This window comes from Lutra lutra, chromosome 2 (assembly GCF_902655055.1).
Source record: "Lutra lutra chromosome 2, mLutLut1.2, whole genome shotgun sequence".
Classification (NCBI taxonomy): Eukaryota; Metazoa; Chordata; class Mammalia; order Carnivora; family Mustelidae; genus Lutra; species Lutra lutra.
Genome location: NC_062279.1, coordinates 88,412,692 through 88,430,379, shown reverse-complemented (window position 1 = coordinate 88,430,379; position 17,688 = coordinate 88,412,692). Strand labels below are relative to the sequence as shown.

The 17,688-nt window shown below is 37.4% G+C and overlaps 1 protein-coding gene across 14 annotated transcripts in view; it reads left to right on the top strand.

Annotated features, from left to right (window-relative positions):
- MAPK10 (mitogen-activated protein kinase 10) overlaps window positions 1–17,688 on the top strand; it is a 598,365-nt gene that overhangs the window by 268,344 nt on the left and 312,333 nt on the right. For 3 of the 14 annotated variants that reach the window (XM_047717902.1, XM_047717900.1, XM_047717899.1), the window contains one exon: window positions 5,928–6,042. The gene's annotated coding sequence lies outside the window, so the exon portion shown is untranslated. Of the gene's footprint in view, window positions 1–220; window positions 747–2,652; window positions 2,745–3,537; window positions 3,556–5,927; window positions 6,043–6,181; window positions 6,289–17,688 lie in introns of those variants that run through there. The other 11 variants (XR_007125159.1, XR_007125160.1, XM_047717908.1 and 8 more) reach the window with 10 other exon arrangements.

Here is a 17,688-nt window from a genome sequence, read left to right as displayed (position 1 = left end):
CTTCCGGTGTTTTGGTCTGCAGGCGTTTGTTCCTCAGCCCTGCGGTGTACAGGGCCAGGGCTGCATGGAGCAGATTGTTTCTCTGGGTTGTGCCGACGGGCTGCTGATGTCGTAGTTCCTGACAGTGGCTGCCAGCAAACCTCATTCCTTTCCATTTTGCCTGGTCCTCATTTCACCGGAAAACACAGCAGCTGTAGCCGCACACAGACTTTTTCCTCTTTCCCTTTCCCCCTCTCACCCCTCCCTAGACCTCTCTGGGCTTTGACGTCATGTGTGCTCCTTTCGGTTGCCATAGCAACCCCATTCCCCAAGCCCTCTGTCCGTCTCCTCTGGTAGGTTCCACAATGGTACAGGCAGCATCACGCTGCACAATGGTTTCCAGGCAGTGAAAGAGGGTGATTCAGCAAGCCACTCTTCTTCTTCTTCTTTTAAAAAAAATCCTCCCCTTCTTTTTTTATTTTTATGGGGGTGGGTGGTGCTTGTTATATGCCTACCTTTTTCTTTTCTTTTTTCATTTTTATAATTTTCCTTTTTTCTCCTCACCCCTCAATTCTTCGGGGCTTGAGTGACTTTAAGATTGGGTTTTCTTGGAAATCACCTGTCTATCATTAATTTTAAACCATTTCCCCACCTCCAAAGAATCTATTCCTTATTACAATTTGGAATGTGGTTAATGAAAAACAAGTAGGGAGGATTTCTGGGGCAAACACTGCTGGATCAGGATCGTAGTTCTCAAGCACGGAATGGTAGGTGGCTCTTTGCTCCTTCTGGGTTCTAACCTATTTTTTGGAGGGTGGGGTGATGCCTATTAATTGCTCCTGGTGGGGTGGGAGAGCGAGCATGGGAAAAGTGGGAGTGATGGGATGGAAAGCAGGTTTATGAAGTGAAGTACCTCTGAGGCAAGAAGCCACCAGCCTTTCCTTCTGTGTGGAGCATCTCCCCAGACTTGGGCGTGTGGAAACCTTCGTGTTTGGAGTGAGGGTTGGCAGAGGGTGGGAGGGAGCTTTCTTATTGTGACCAGGGGTTTTTAGACCAATGCAGAGCTACAGAAGAAGGGAAGAGAAAAACAGCGGGGGGAGAGGGAGAGAGTGGGGGGAGAGAGAGAGAGAGAGAGAGAGAAAGAGACAGAGAGACAGCGAACAGCTGTGCTTGTTAGAAGTGCTGACCTCAGTCCTATATCTAAGAAATGCTCTAGGTTCCATAAAACATTAAAAAATCACGTCATTAAGTATGCATTTATGTTTACTTCCTGAGAGGTGTAATTTAAATAAATAGTTTGGATCATATTTATTTATAGTAGAGAATGGTATTTATGTATCTTAGTTGCAAAACTAATGACACTACTCTTGCAGAGACATTCTAGGCTAAATTCAGGCCAGGGAGAGGAACACAGGACAGGGGTCGGTAAGAGATTAGAAGAAACATTGGCATTGCAGTAGCATAGGTAAGGGGTCCCTTTAAGAAAGTGATCTCCTAGTCACAGCAGGCAGCATTTTTTTTTTTTTTTTTTAATGGCAGGGTTCCCATATCTGTGCTGGGATACTGTGTCCCCTAGAAATGTCAGATCTCTTTTGGGAAAAAAATATCAGAAACGAGCATGGCAATATACTTACCAGAATTTATGCTTTTGTGCCTGCAGCAAAATAAATGTGATTTATTAGAAAATCTTTGAGTACATTCAAGGTTAGAGATTGTTCAAGAAAAATTATATATGTATTTTTTTTCCCCTCCACGTTTAAATCTAGAGTCTGTCTCTGTTTTTACCTTCTGACACTTAACTTCCCTGGGTACTGCCTTTTAGCTGTAGAAAAAGAATGGCTTATTCCATGGCAGGAGGCTCCGAAGGAATCACAAGGCTGTTTACATGGGCTGTCTTTGCTGCAGAGCCCTCCAGGGTCTGTGCAGCAGCCCTGCGTGCTGCTGGGGGGTTGACGGCAACTTTTATGAACGAACCAGAAAGAGGCAGGCTAAGTCATGGGACAGAATACAGTTCAGAGGCAAGGAAAATAAGTGCACTCAGCAGTGCTTAGCCCACGGTCTGATTTCTCCCTCTATCCATCGTCTGCTAGCTGTCAGACCCTGGAGGATCTCACAGAATGCTGATCAACATACCAAAAATGGTTGCAGGAATGACCACTTCTCTCAGAGAGGCTTCTGTACATGTTCTACCTTAGGTGAGCCTATATGTTGTCAGTACAGATAGCGATGCTCGAGAATGAGCTCACGACCTTCTGACTCTACTTCGGAACCATTGGATTTTAGGGGCCAGACCGCTCGGAGAGAGCAGTTTTGCTGCCTTTGGCATGTATTCCGTTTCCTGCCTTCATCTCACTCTTAATGGACACAGAGTACTGGGTTAGCTTATTTTATTACACAGAGCAAACTGGATTTTCTCTTCCCCACAACGGAACTACAGCAAATCAGATGACAAAGGTGGTATGACCTTAGATATGAAAGAGTCTCCCTGCTTCCTCATCTGCACATCACTCCCTCCTGTTGTAGAGTAGCTTTAATTTGATGAGCTCCTGGTGTTACAGAATCTTTGCAGTACTGGTTAAAAAAAATTCTTGATGATGAGGCAGTAAGAAAGCATATGTAGAGTGGAAAAATCAGCTGCCTCCAGCTTCCTGCTTGCTTGCCCCAGAACAGCATCTGCTGTTGGGAGGAGTGTGTTTGTCATGCTCGAAGGGGATGTTTGTGAACAGATCCCAGAGGGACCCAGTGTGTTTTGCTGTCATTGTCTGGTATGTCTGTACCTATTAGTATTTAATGGTTTCATGGGACGTGACCAGTGGTTTTCAAGGTTAGAATGAACTGAAACTTGATTGTGGATGCTAAAAATAAATGTATATTTTTAAGTTGCAGGAAAATTTATAAGATTTCCCTGGTTAATATATCTTATAGGAATATTATAAGCAAAAGGGATCTGCCTAACCTCAGTAATGTGAAAAAGCCTTCCATGGTTAAAGGTAAAGCATCCCATATTTAAAGTCTTTTTTTTTTTTTAAAGCTTGATTGTAGCTTTATGTAAATGAATTTATGTCTTTGGATGTAATCTTAATGAAAAAGTCTTTTAATAATGATGATAAAAATAAAGACACATTGGGGGCTTTCTTGTTTGTTAAACATGGGGGCAGATGCTCTCCCTTCCTGTTCTCATTCTGGCTTCAGGTCACATTTGCAGCTAAAAGACTTTGCATGGAATTTGTGTGTACAAATCGAATGATTGCTTAGTTACTTATGAGAATAATGGGTCTCAAAGCAAGGGAGCCTTCCTTCAATTAGAAGAAGTAAACAAACTGACACTTAAAATTCTTTCTCCGTTGCCTTTACTATTTCCTTTTGCAGTGTCCTTTAAGCTTTTGGTTGGACATTGCAACACTTAAGCAAAAAGAAGCACAAAGTGTCCAGGAATGACAGAAAGGAGTACAGTGCTGTATTTGCTGCAGGCAGAGTATTTCCTCCCCACTACACTTGCATCTCACTACACCTTCTTCTGAGGACCACTGACTTGCATAAAGTTGGGCCTGGAGACTACTGGGGGAGTGCTTATTGGTAAAGAAGAACAAGATCCATTTATTTCTTTAGTATATTAAGCATATTTATTGCATTATATAAGTCTGAGATGAGACATTGCTGCTGATTCAGATAAAAGATCATGCTGCATATTGATCATTTCTTTTTGAAAGAGAAAATGCAATTGAGAATTGGAGCTTGAATTTTAGAAATTTACCTATATATAGTACCTATTTTCATAGCAAAGTTGTAAGGTTTTGACTAAAGATTTTTTAGTTTGAGTGCATTTTATCCTTAAGAGAAAATCAAGGCAAAGAGGGGGAAAGTGAAAAATCTGTAGTTTTAAGTATTATCCTACCTCTCTCTCCCCATTTCTTATCATGAATCTTGGTAGAAACTCCAAATGGAGAGCTCAGGTAATATTGAAAACCCTTAAACCAAAGACCCTTTTTGGTATGAGAAGTAAACTACAAATTTATACTTATTTTTTTTCTTTTTTAAAGATTTTATTTATTTATTTGACAGAGAGAGAGAGATCACAAATAGGCAGAGAGGCAGGCACTGAGAGAGGGGGAAGCAAGCTCCCTGCTGAGCAGAGAGCCTGATGAGGGCCTCGATCCCAGGACCTTGAGACCATGACCTGAACTGAAGGCAGAGGTTTAACCCACTGAGCCACCCAGGCACCCTATACTTATTTTTGATAAAGAATTTTTCTAGTTGAATTGATGTTTTGGATCCATAATAAGCCACTATGGCCTTTCTCACTGTTCTTATCTCTGAGATGCGAAAGCCATTGGCTTATAGAACTAATGCTCCTAGGAATGGAAATTAAAGTTTTGAATGGAAAAAAAGATGACTGAAGTTTCCTTAGAAGCATTCCTAACCCACAGTCGCTCTGAAATCCCATATGGTGTACAGGTGTAAGGTGAAGTTCCCCTACAGAGCCATCAGGCATTTGCAGACTAGCCTCCTCAGTAATAAACAGGATTTTTGCTACTGTGTGTGTGTGTGTGTGTGTGTGTGTGTTGTAGAAAACAGGAAAAAGATGTTATCACCCAGCAGTGACTTAAAAAATACTAGAAATTCTTTTTAGTGACTTCTCTTCCTAGAAGTAAAACTGCCTCCTGGATTTTGGATGTTAACCTGCCTGGGTCCTCCATGTGCTTCCTGAAAATGAGTTTCTTCAAGTAACTGTCCTCTTCTCACAGAAGATCTGAAAGCACTGATAGTGTAGTGAGAGCTCTCAGGCCCATTTATCTGGCAAGGTTTTTCAGTGTCTATACTTCTGCCTTCCTAGCACTTATCACACAATACAGTAATGGCCTCTTCCTGTTTCCTGTGTTTTCTACGAAAGTATAATCTCTCAGGTACTGACTGTGTCTGTTTGGCACATTATTGGGACACAATAAATATTACTTGGACGAATGTCTTCCGTGTACAGATCTCTGCTAAGTGCAAAGGAAGGAAGAGTTCGGAGCCATTTGGGGAGATGAGGTTAAATAAAGATGGTATATAATCAAGGGCTCTCTTAGTAATTTGACAAGAAATAGAACAGGAATTCAGAGGAGAACGAAATACACGTGACATTGGAGGCTACATTGAGATGTCTGGGGACATAGTGGGGAAAGAATTCGTAGTAGAAAATTGTAAGCACCTGACCAGGAAAGGGACTCTTATTTGGAGCAGAGAGGAGGTTTATTTTTGGTCTGATGAACATACTTTCCAAAGTTCTAGAAATCAAAACTTATGGTTTGATAATGGGTAGGGCATTGGAAACTGGCAAATCTTGGAGAATCTGGTCCAATATAATCTCAAAAAGGAACAGTAACAGATTGAAGTTACAAACCTATTTTTGTAACTAGATCAGATTATGGGAAAGCATACATACAGGTCTGTTTCCAGCTTCAGAAAAACTTCAGTTTAGTTTTATTCTATTTCACATACTTCAGAGGTTTGTGAACTTCTCCTCCTCTTTTAGTTGGTAGGTATGAAACCCATCATTCCAATGAAATCTTGCATGAAAAGCAGACTGTATAAACATTTAAAAAGCAGACTGTATAAAGTGGGACAGTGGAGCTGTCCCAGTTGAAGCTGAGTAGGGTGCCTTGTATCTCAAAACCAAATCCATATCACAGAGCCAAATACCATGTCAACTAAAGTAATAATTATTAATTGGGCTTATGTTCAGATTTTAAAATATCCAGCTACTCTGGTGTTGGTAACACCAAAGTTCTTGTGCTTGTAATACATTTGGACAGAGTGAACTACCTTCAGGTGTTTTATTCCCTCATCCTGTGTCCCATCACTCATTTCCAGTTGCCTTTGTCAGTCTTTTGGTTTCCTAAATGCAGATGAGATTCCCATTTAAGTGTTAAGATCAAATTCATTTTGTGTTTTTGCTTTGACTTTAGGCTAGCGTGAGGAACACCAACAGCAGGACCATCTCAGATCTTCATTATGGCAACTCATGCAAGAAGCTGTTGAATTAGAACAATTTCCTATAGATGAGAAACCATACAAGCAGTGGTGAGTCACAAATTTAAAAATGTTCCTTAGCAGAAAACATGTGACCCCCATAACCACTTTAAATATTGCATGGGATTTAGTATGGATCTGAAGAAATACTGTTCTAAATAATTTCAACTAAAGAAGTGAAAATCAACAGGACAGAATGTTTAACTGCTGGTGCCACATAGAGCAGCATGAAGTCTGGCAGTGCATGGGTGTGTTGTAAAACACCACAGTGCTACCACACTCCATGATACCAGTCCGGTAAGACAGCCCTAATGAACAATTTCATGTGCCTGAGTAACAGCTGGTAACAGTGTTTTTCAGTGGCTTTTTAAACTTATGACATAATTCTATATTTTACCAATTCATCCCCTCTGGTAGAAGAATTCGTTCTGAGCTAAATTATAATGCTCAATACCTTTCAGGAAGACACATATAAATGTATATATATGTAAATATATAGGAGTATATAAAGAATTATATAATATATATATCAATATAACATTTACATCCTTGGAAATAAGGCGAGAGAAATCATAGCACAGTTTTATAAAATTCAATTCATAGACATTTACCCTACAAATCTTTTTGCTTAATACAATAATATTAAAAGTAGATCTAGTTTCTCTGTTAGTTGCGATAATTTTGAAAACTTACTATCTTATAAAAATATCAGCACACACAGGCAGAATTTTTTTTAATCAAATACTTGATGCTTTATAGTCACCAAAGTCAATAATCAACAGACTCCAGCAGAGATGAACCAATCATAATCTGTCAAATAACTTTTTTGAGAAATAGTGCATGACAGTGGTGCTTGTAAGACTCCAGAAGAAGCTGTTTTGTACTAGTGATCAATATATTTCTTTCATTGGCTTAGTGGCTCATATAACACTGGGTAGGTAGGCTGTCTTGTGAATTAATGCATGAACTATAACTGCAGAAGACTGTTGAAATTAACCCTATACTTATTTCACCTCATGATTTTCATTACAGTCTGCTTATAGTGGATATTGAGAAAATATATATAATAGTCATCACTGTGCTGTGATTAATCAACATGTATTAAATGCATGTTTGTTATGAAAGAGAATAACATGTTGCCAATAATCAACCATCGTGGATCTAAAGTAAGGTCAATTTTATATGGCTGAATGTGATATTTTGGGTAATGCACCCCTTCCAGTGATGTAGAAAACATATATTGCCCCATCTTAGACATTTATTCATTAAGCAAACATTTGTTGAAAATCTGTGATGTAGATATTATCCTTAACTCTTGTGATAGTTGAAAGAGATAGTACCTGCCTTAAAGGAGCTTTCAGTCTAAAATGGTGCTTATGATAAAATGTGCCTTTAAGTGGGGTGATTTATTCAAAGAGTGTGTTCCTTACACAGAGTGTTCCATGGGTTAACTTCCATGTTAAAGGAAGTGCAGCAGAGGAGAGGCTAATACAGATGGCATGGGGAGTTGTCAAGGCAGACTTTCCAAAGGGAGTGGTATGTTAACTGAAAGTTAAGGATAATAAAAAAATAACCAGAGGAAAGGGAGCAGGGGGAATATTCTCCAAGGGTCCAGATTCTTGGCAGAGTATGATTTTTTGTGAGTTCTATGTGTCATTTACTGTGTTAGGGCATAAATGGTGGTGGTGGAAATGAAGCTGAAGAGGGTACAGGAGATATACCATGAAGGATCTCTTAAAGATAAAAAATTTGAATTTTATTCCAAAATGAAGAACTTTTAAAAGACTAAGTAGGAGAATGACATAATCAGGTTTATTATTTAATTGTGAAATATATCATAGACTTAGCAAAGTGTATAAGGCAAATATGGTTTAAAGAACAATTACAAAGCAAACCTCATTTAACTGCCATTCATATTGAGGAATAAATTCCCAGTAAATCCCTATGTTCTCCTTTAGAATCACATACTTTTTCTTCCCCACTAGAGATGACCACTTACTGCTATCCTACCTTTTGTCATACCTGTTCCTTGTTCCCTTGCTTTTCTTTGTAGGCTTTCCATTTTCCAGTCATAATATATGTATATATGATATATATAATTGAATTTGGTTTGTGTAATATATATATATATATTATATATTGTTAATCAACTGATTTTGCTAAACATTGTAAGATTTTCCATATTAATGGAAATTAATATAATAATATATATATAAAGGAAATTAATATAGTTTATTAATATAATTGTAGTTTAGTCATATAATATATTCATATAATTGTATAGTATTCTACTCTGTGAATATACTAAATTTACTTTTCCATTTTACAGTTGGTGAATATTTGGGTTGTTTCTACATTATTTTGCTAGTATGTGTGCATGAACTGAGTTATTTACATATAAAAATAAATAATTTATGTAAATATATTTGTTAAATATAATAAAGATATTTATTATAATTATAAATACATTTATAATAAAGTTATTAAGTTATATATAAATATAGTTGCTTGCAGATTCTAATAGACATGTGTAAGGGCTTCTTTTGGATAAATATTGAGGAAAGGAAGTACTGAATTTGGGGGTGTGTGCACATTTAGTTTTTCTAGGTGATGCCAGAATATTGTCCCCAAGCAGTTATATCAGTTTACACTCTCACCAGCAATATAAGAGAAATTCTATACTCCCCCAACATTTGATTTATAAGTTCTTAAATTTTGCTAATCAAGTGGATATGTAATTGTACTCATAAAAGTATTAATTGGCCTTTTGTTGATTACTAATGAAGAACATCTTTTCATTTTTTATTGGCCATTTGATTTTCTTCTTTTGTGAAGTACTGCTCAAGTGTTTATGAGATTTGTCTTTCAAAATAATAACTAGCATTTACTGAGGTCTTAGGTGAAACAGCATTGTGCTAAGCCCTTTGCAAGAATTTTATCTCCATATCATCCCTATGATTTACAGATAAGGAAATTCAGGGTTAGAGAGGTTAAATAACTTACTAACAGTCACACAGCTAAGAAGCAGTGGGCTTTAGTATTCAATTGCAGGGCTTTCTGACTCCAGACTTCTTCCATTTTTCAGATAGTGTTTGGGGAAGATTAGATTGGAGCCAGAGGGAACGCCTAAGGTGTGGGAATCCAATTTAAAAATCATAGGAACATAATCCAAAGAATCACCAATAAAATAAAAGTACAAAGCAACTGGACTCAGTAATGAATGTCATGGGTGAGGAAGAGGTAGGACATATAAAAAGTCTCCAGTTTTAATACCTGTTCGCTAGGCAGAGTCAATATTATTTATATGCTGTATATTTATATTCCAGTTGTTGTGGTAGATTTTAAAAATTATGATTCTATGATTCAATAAGAAATGAATTTAGTTCAGGGGACCATAAAATTTAGGGTTAAGAGACCACAGTGTTTATTTGGATCAACTCTTCACTGTTTTAAAATGTGGAACTTGGTGTGAAAAGAGTTTTAAATGCCTTGCTTAAGCATACATGTTGCTGAGTGTCAGATGAAGAATAGATAGCAGGCCTACAAAGAATACAAAGGAGTAACAACTTTCCTGATTTTTAAATTAATAGGTGAAAATACAGTCAATTTATCTGCTAAACATTTTTTTAGTTGCCTTGTCATCATTGTTAGCAGGTTTATTTAATGTCACCTAGAATGTTACCTTCTTGCCCTTGATTCTACCAGTGAAACCACCAGATCTGATTTGCAGTTGTTACCAACTGCAAATTGTTACTGTTGTTACCAACTGCAAGTTGTTACTGCCCTACTTATTTTGACGTACTCCATTGCCTATGTAATAAATTTCTTTCACCTTAATATGTACAGCATTCCCATCCATCTCCGTTTTAGGAACTGATAACCTTTTGAATTGTTTGGGGATGCTAACGTGCTTCATTCTCATAACACACACTCAAGTGTTTCTTACCTCTGTGATACTTCATACTGTCTATCTTGTCCAAATTCATTCCACCCAACTTTTAGTTAGTCATTTGCCATCTTTTAAGACCTTTGCAGACCAACAGCATGGGCACCATCTGGGGCTTGATAGAAAAGCAGTGTCTCAAGTCCCACCCAGATCTCTTGACTCCAAATCTTTCAAACAAGATTCACAGGTGATTTAAATTTTGAGAGGTTCTGCTGAGACTTACTCTAGATTTCATTAGGTGTTATCTCCTTCCAGAAATGTTTCCTGACTCCTTCTAGTGGCATTCCTTTCTAGTGTTCTCACAGTAGCCAAGGTATATCTATCTCATTGCATTACCATGATGTTTTATTAACTATTTATATATCTGTCTCTGCAACTTATTTGTGAGTAATTTGACTCAGATCTAATTATCTTTGAGTTTTCCATCCCTAGCACAGTGCCTGATACATGGTAGCATTACACAAATGTTTGTTGAGTGATTGATGAAAGAAAGAAAAAAGAGCAAGAGGGAGACACATAGAAAGATAGAAACAGGCAGAAAAGATAAAATCACAAGCAGAAAAGACACACAGCCAAAGGACTACATAGAGAAGTAACTAGACTACAAAAAATTATGCTGTCAATATAGACTGGAAAGCAGCCTCACAGAGAGTCTACAGTCTTATTTAAGTAGACTGAGTAATAAATATGAATATTGTTGGCCAACTCCCTCAGAAGCAAAGAATACCTTAATTTCTCAATAAAATCAATATAGTTTTATGGTTATTGTTTTTGTTGAGCAAATTTTATCAAAATTTGTTTTATTTTCCTAAACAAAGGATTCTACTTAACTAGTCAGAGACTGTTCCGAATATTATGTGAATGTGGATAGAGAATTCAGGTTTGTTTTGAAGCTGTGGGGACGGAAATAAGAGACCAGTGAGTAGAAAGTAGGCATGATACATAAAAGACCTTTCTGATGATTAGAATTATCTGCAAGTTTGTGCTTTTAGAAGAATAGCAAATTTTCCAGCATTGCAAGTATTTAACCATCTTCATGGCTGACCAAATATTAAGAACATTTTAGAGGTGCTACTACTTGATGGGGAAGATTGAAGTCAATGACCTCTACAGTTTAGGGTTCTTATGAATTATGAGTCTAGTGTTGTTCAGAGTAGTGCAGGAAGAATGGAGGTTATAATAAAGATTATAATAGTGGATAACATTTATTGAGTGATTTTTTTGTGCCACTCACTGTTCAAAGCACTTTGCATCCACTAATTCACTGAATCCTCACAGAAATCCTACTGAGCGTTTCCATTTTACAAATGATGACACTGAAGCCTGGGAGCTTTCATAACTTGCCATTGGTCATGCAACTAATGTTGGTAGACTCCATGGAGTCCAACTTGGGAGCACTTCTTCTTTTAATCACTGTGTTGAATCCTTCTTAGTATTAAAGGTGAAAGTTGGACTGACTAGAGTCTTAAAACATTGATGTGGTTTGAATTCCAAGAAAGTGTAAAAACAGGAATTCCAAGAAGTGATAACAGCATAATCAAAGTAAAGAGAGATAGAAATGAACATAACAGGTTTGTGGAACCAAATACATTATAAATGAGATGAATAAGAGGATATTCAGAAATTTGTTATTATAGTGCAATATTGTCTTGTTTTTCAATGGCTGCAAGTTACCAAGATGGGAAGCCAAGTCCTTAGGACTTTTTCACCCTCATAAAACCAACATAACTAGCCCCCATATTGTATAAAAATTTAAAGGCTTTTCACCAATTGGTGGAACTTCAGTCTATATCTCCTAGGAAAATAGATTTGGGACTGTCACTGTTTGAGAGGACCTAAATAATTTGATGTCGTATCAGGAAAAAATAATGTTGTCTTTACAAGTTGGCACTTTACTGGAGCTTATTTGAAGAGTGAGTTAACATTAATTTTACCATATCTCAGATCCTTCATAGAGAATTCCAGGTATTTCAATAACCACTGCTAGAGGAAGTACTATTAAAATAGAAGTATGAGATCTTAATGAAAATTTGGTTAACATAAAAAATATTTTCAGATTAGGGTTGGTTGAAAAATTTAGTCCATACTTAAGCAGATTCATAACATGTGATAATCTATATTTATAGTGCAGATACCAAAAACATCTGCTGGCTACTTCAAAGTTTTCTTTCTAATTGTACTTTTGGAAGTTGTAGGTGATTTGTTTGTTCTTTAAAGGCCCACTTTTAAGCTCCTTTAGATTTGAGAGTGGATAACTTTGACAATATTGTCTTTAGAAAATCCTTTATAAATCTTAAGAATCAGAATAATTCTGCCTTGAAATTTAGTTTAATAAGATTTAAAGCTATTGTACTTCCCAAATGCCCCCAAAAAAGGTTGAATAAAATATGTTAGGCAAAAACTGCACGTTTTTGAAATAGTGGGTAGAAAACAAATTAAACTGTTTTTTATCTTTTGTGAATTTCAGCTACATATATCATGTCACAAGTCTGTTGACTGTCCTCTTGCCAAGCAGATTCGGGTCAGTGATGTGGAATGTCACAGGCAATCAAATCTCATATGTTGAGTTTCTTTTCTAGTCTTGGTTCTGAGTACAGATGTCTGACTCTGTGTTATAATTTAAGGAGCCAAACACCCTTTTGTTCTTTGCTTCTAAACCTGATATAGTATGTGAAATTCCCACTTACTTCTCTGGTTGAACACTGTTCCTATTAAAATAGTAATGTTATGAAGTAAATTGGTTGGTTAGCTAACCTGGGAAGCTAAAACTTGAATTACGGTGTGAATTGGTGATAATGGATGTTGAATCATGGATAACAACCACACTTGGATTAATGTCTTAACACATTAAACTAAGAGATTAAAGGAAGGGGATATATGGGAAAGAATTTTATATGGAGAGGGAATCAAGATTGGTGTCAAAGACAGTACCTTTTTTTTTTTTTGTAATATCCAACATTTCCTCAGTGCTTGCTCATTGCCAGGCTGTGTCCTTAGCCATTTACATGAATTAATTCATTTAAGATGAGGGTCTTACGTGATAGCTGTTATTAGTATTCTCATTTAACAGATGAGGAAATTGAGCACAGAGAAGTAACTTGTGCAAGGTGACCTATGAGTCCTGGAATTGAGATTCAAGCCCAGAGAGGTTCAAAACTCATTCTTCCACTGCCCTCGTAGTTGACAATAGTGGTGCAGAAGGGTGTTTGGTTGTTGGTGTCTGGTACACAGTAGGTGTTTAGTGAATGGTGAATAAGTGTTTGAGGCCTTTGTATGTTGACTGCCCAGACTAAAGGCAGGCAAGTCACACAGATCAGCTACTAAAAAGGGTGAAATTTCCTATTTGTTAAACTTATCTCTAGAAAATGTTTTTCTAGAGTCTCCAGTCCTGTGTATCTTTTTTCCAGTACTGCTCTACACTCACCTCTTGACTTTCCAGAGAGGAGGAACAGCCTTTGTTTCCCTGACTGGCTCTGTGTCACTTTCTTATTGCCATCTCTTCTTCAGGCTGCCATAGCTTTTCCCTAAGTTTCCTTCTCCCTCTCTTCTGCGCCTTCCCACTGTCACTGTGATTCTATCTGAAAAACTTCTATCCTTCAAGGTCCGGTTCACATCCACTGTCCTCTGGGAACTCTTGCCCAACTGTCATTCACACTCCTTCATTCTCCCAAATTGAAATATGTCTAAATAATATATATCCAATAAAGTGGTATGGGCTTTAGTGCCAGACACCTGGCTTTCAGTCTGCTTCTGCCACACTGTGGAAGTTTCCCTGCCAGGGCCTTATTTTCCCCAAATAGGATGTGCCCCCAGAACTTTTATCAAGACAGTACTTTGCTAGGGGCTTAGCAGATTATTTAAAAATTCTCATCATGTAGTTTCTGGGAAAGGAAGAGACCTTGATGTTAGGTTCTCATCCTGGCTGTGTCACTAATTAATATTCCTTTGGGCAAGTCTTAACCTAGCTGAGCTTCAACTGTGTATGAAGGAGTTGTGATAGATGATGTTTAAATTTCTTTTTAACTGTGAAAACTCTGTGTATTAAATTATACAGTTGAATTAAAGCATGGGATAATACCCAAAAGACCAGGGCTAGTGGACTACCTTAGTAGTGAGGGTAGACTTGGCCTGTGAAAGGACCTCGTGAGAATGGAAAGCAGCTTCATAGACAACTGGAAGGGAAGAATAGGCCAGATGGAGGTTTATAAGGGTCTTGAAGACAGACTTTCCATGCCCAAGTTTGCTCTAACCCAACCTCTTTAATTATCTTTAGCTTCACATTGTCACTCTAAATCAAAAGATAAGATATTTGAATTATAGGAAGTCACTTCTAATTATTGAGACTTTATTATCCATAAAGAAGATAACTTATGCACAAGGCAACCAAATGATTGCATCTACTTTCCAGATTTGTATCTTTCTTTTTATCTTAAAGTTATCTGTTGTTATCAAAGGGCTATTATGTACAAATGTTTGCTCATTGATTTACTAATGAGGGACTCTTTAAAAATTTGCCTTTAAAAATTATGGTCTCTAAACTGTACTGGGATTTTCCAGCATATCAGTTGAAACTATTGGTATTTCTATTACCTTGGCATATCTATTACCTTAGATATCATATCAATACAAGAGATTTGGATAAGGGTTAATGGATATTTTCAATGGGCAGATTACTGTGGTAGAATCTTTGAAGAATGAGTAAGACACAATTCTTCCCTCTCGCCAACTCTTCTTTCCTTTTCCTCCCTCCCTTCCTTCCTTCCTTCCTTCCTTCCTTCCTTCTCCCTCAAATATTTACTGGTTGCCTCTTTTGGGCTAGGTGCAGCAGCAACAAAGATAAATTCTATTTAGCCTTTGCCTTAAGCAGCTCACTACCAAACTTGGGGCCTTTATATGGGGAGAGAAAGGGGAAATACTTGTAAATAAATGAATCCTCACATAGGATAGTTGCTTTAATAGATATTGAGTTCAGGAAGCAGTCAATTACAAACTCAACTACTCAATTGGGATTCTGCAGAGAGACATGAGTCTCAGTGTTCTTTTTTTTTTTTTAAAGATTTTATTCATTTATTTGACAGAGAGAGAGAGAGAGAGATCACAAGCAGGCAGAGAGGCAGGCAGAGAGAGGGAGAAGCAGGCTCACTGCTGAGCAGAGAGCCCGATGCGGGGCTCGATCCCAGGACCCTGAGATCACGACCTGAGCCGAAGGCAGAGGCTTAACCCACTGAGCCACCCAGGTGCCCCGAGTCTCAGTGTTCTATAGCAGCAGTGCTCAGACTTTGTGGTCTCATGATCCTTTTACGCTCTTGAAAATTATTAACCACAAGCTTTGGTTTATGTGGGTTATACTCATTGGTATTTACTGTATTAGAAATTAAGACAAAAGTTTAGAATATTCATGTAATTCATGTATGAATTAGCAATAGTAAACCCATTACATGTTAACATAATGTATCTTTTTATGAAAACTACTTTTTACAGAACAGAAATAGTATAGTTACAAATGGTATTGTTTTACATTTTTGTGAATCTGTTTTACGATTAGTTTAAAAGAAGATAGCTGAATTCTTTTTATATACTTATGGCTTTAATTTGTTGTTATAAAACACATCATGTAGTCTCTGGAAGACTTTACATTTTAGAGTAAATGAGAATGATGACAACAAACTGTATCTTTATATTATTGGAATTAGTTTTGACTTCAGGAAGCCCCCTGAAAGGGTCTTAGGGGTCCTCAGGAGGTCTTGTGTACTATAACTTGAGAACACCAAAAAGCATCTGCTGTATATAATACATTAACTTCTTTTATGCATCTAGAATGGTATGTACTACTTTAAAAAAAACAAAACATAGTGTGCTTGGTTAGTCACAGGAGGAACTCCAGATGTGAAAGACTGTAAGACTGTAACCTCCATGAAGGCAGAGAGATCATTTCTCTTTTTCACTCATTACCCATCACAGGGTCTGACACATAGGTGACTTTTCTGGGAATCTCAGTGATAGAATATTTTATTTTACTTTAAAGATTTTATTTATTTATTTGACAGAGAGAGATCACAAGTAGGCAGAGAGGCAGGCAGAGAAAGAGGGGGAAGCAGGATCCCCTCTGAGCAGAGAGCCCTTTGTGGGACTCAATCCCAGGACCCTGGGATCATGACCTGAGCCAAAGACAGAGGCTTAACCCACTGAGCCACCCAGGTGCCCTGACAGAGTATTTTAATAAGATAGATGTACTTTCACAAGTCACTATAGACCTAGGAAGAATATGGTGAGTGCCACAAATAAAGGTTAAGTGTGTGTTATGGAGTTGGAGGGAGAGGCCATTTTTAACTGAGGTATTAGAAGGGAGTCCGGGAGGAGAGGGCATTGGAGTAGAGTTGTGAAGATGATTTTGGTAGTCAGTGTTGGAATTGGCAAGGTTACTTCTAGAAGAGGAAATACAATGAGCAAGGACCAGAGTGGGTTTGGGGTTCAGAAGTTTAGGTTTGTGTAATTTAGAGATGGAGGACATGGCAGTTAGAGATATGGTGGACAAAATAGATTAGGGACAGACTGAGGAGATTGTGAGTGATCTATGAAGGAATTTTTAGTCTGTCTTTATAGATAATGAGGAGCTATTGCTATTTTTTGAGCAGGCTTAAGTAAATGATTTTGGCAGCAATGTTGAGAGTAGTTTGGAAAAGAGAGAGGATGGAAGCAGGATGAGCAGTTAGAGGGAGGAAAGGAATGATAATCCAGTTTGAAGAAGAGATAGTAAGAACCAGAATAAGTGGAAAGGGATCCAGTAGATAGGAAGGTCTCTGGATTTTAGGTAATTTGGAGTAAGAAGTTATGAAAGAGATAGTGCTTCAGTCAGTAAGGAAGGGAACTACTGAGTTCTTTATCATTTCATTATAAGCCAAATCACAGTATTAATAAGCAGTTTTACACAGGTCCTTGGGCTTTGGTTTTTCCATATGTAGAATATAGAAATGGATTGCTTGCCTATTTGTGTCACAAGAGTCCATATAAGGATAAATGAGCTCTTTTGACAGAAAGGTGCTCTGTTAATCTAAGCCATCAATAATAAAAATGAGAATGTTTGCCAGGTGCTTTTGCTCCTGTTTTGAAGGCTGCTATGTAAATATGAAATACAGCCTGGACCTGTTGTCACTGTAAATAATAGTAAAGTCATTACCACAAAATGCCTACGCAGCAAAATTGTTCTCTGTCAATTCCAAAGTGAGAAGATGAAGCCACGCATGGAAGTCCATTCTCTTTTGTTTATTATGAATTTTGCTTACTGTAAACTATTTTCCTGGTTAGTAGAGAAGTCATTTTAATAGTATTTGGATTTCATTTTATCTCATTATTTGCATCCTTCTTTTCTGGTCAGGTTTTCCATCATTATCAGGGCCCTCATTATCCTGACTTTTCTCTGTGCACATGGAACAGCATTTGCTATATCAGTACTTGTATCTGTGCTCTTGTTAACTGTGGCTCCTTTCATTAATTTAACACATAGCTATATGATATGGTGGTCAAGCATGTAAACTCCAGAGTTAGACTGCTTGGGTTTAAATCCAAATTCTGTTACTTCGTATGAGATCCTGGTTAAGAATGTTACTAATAATGGTGCTGATCTCATAAGGCCATTGCGAAGGTAATGAACGAAAAGAACAGAGCATTAAGTGCTCAGTAACTGCAAGGTTTTGTTTTGGTTTGGGCCAAATTTATTATCATTATCATCAACATGTCTTTTTCCTCATCAG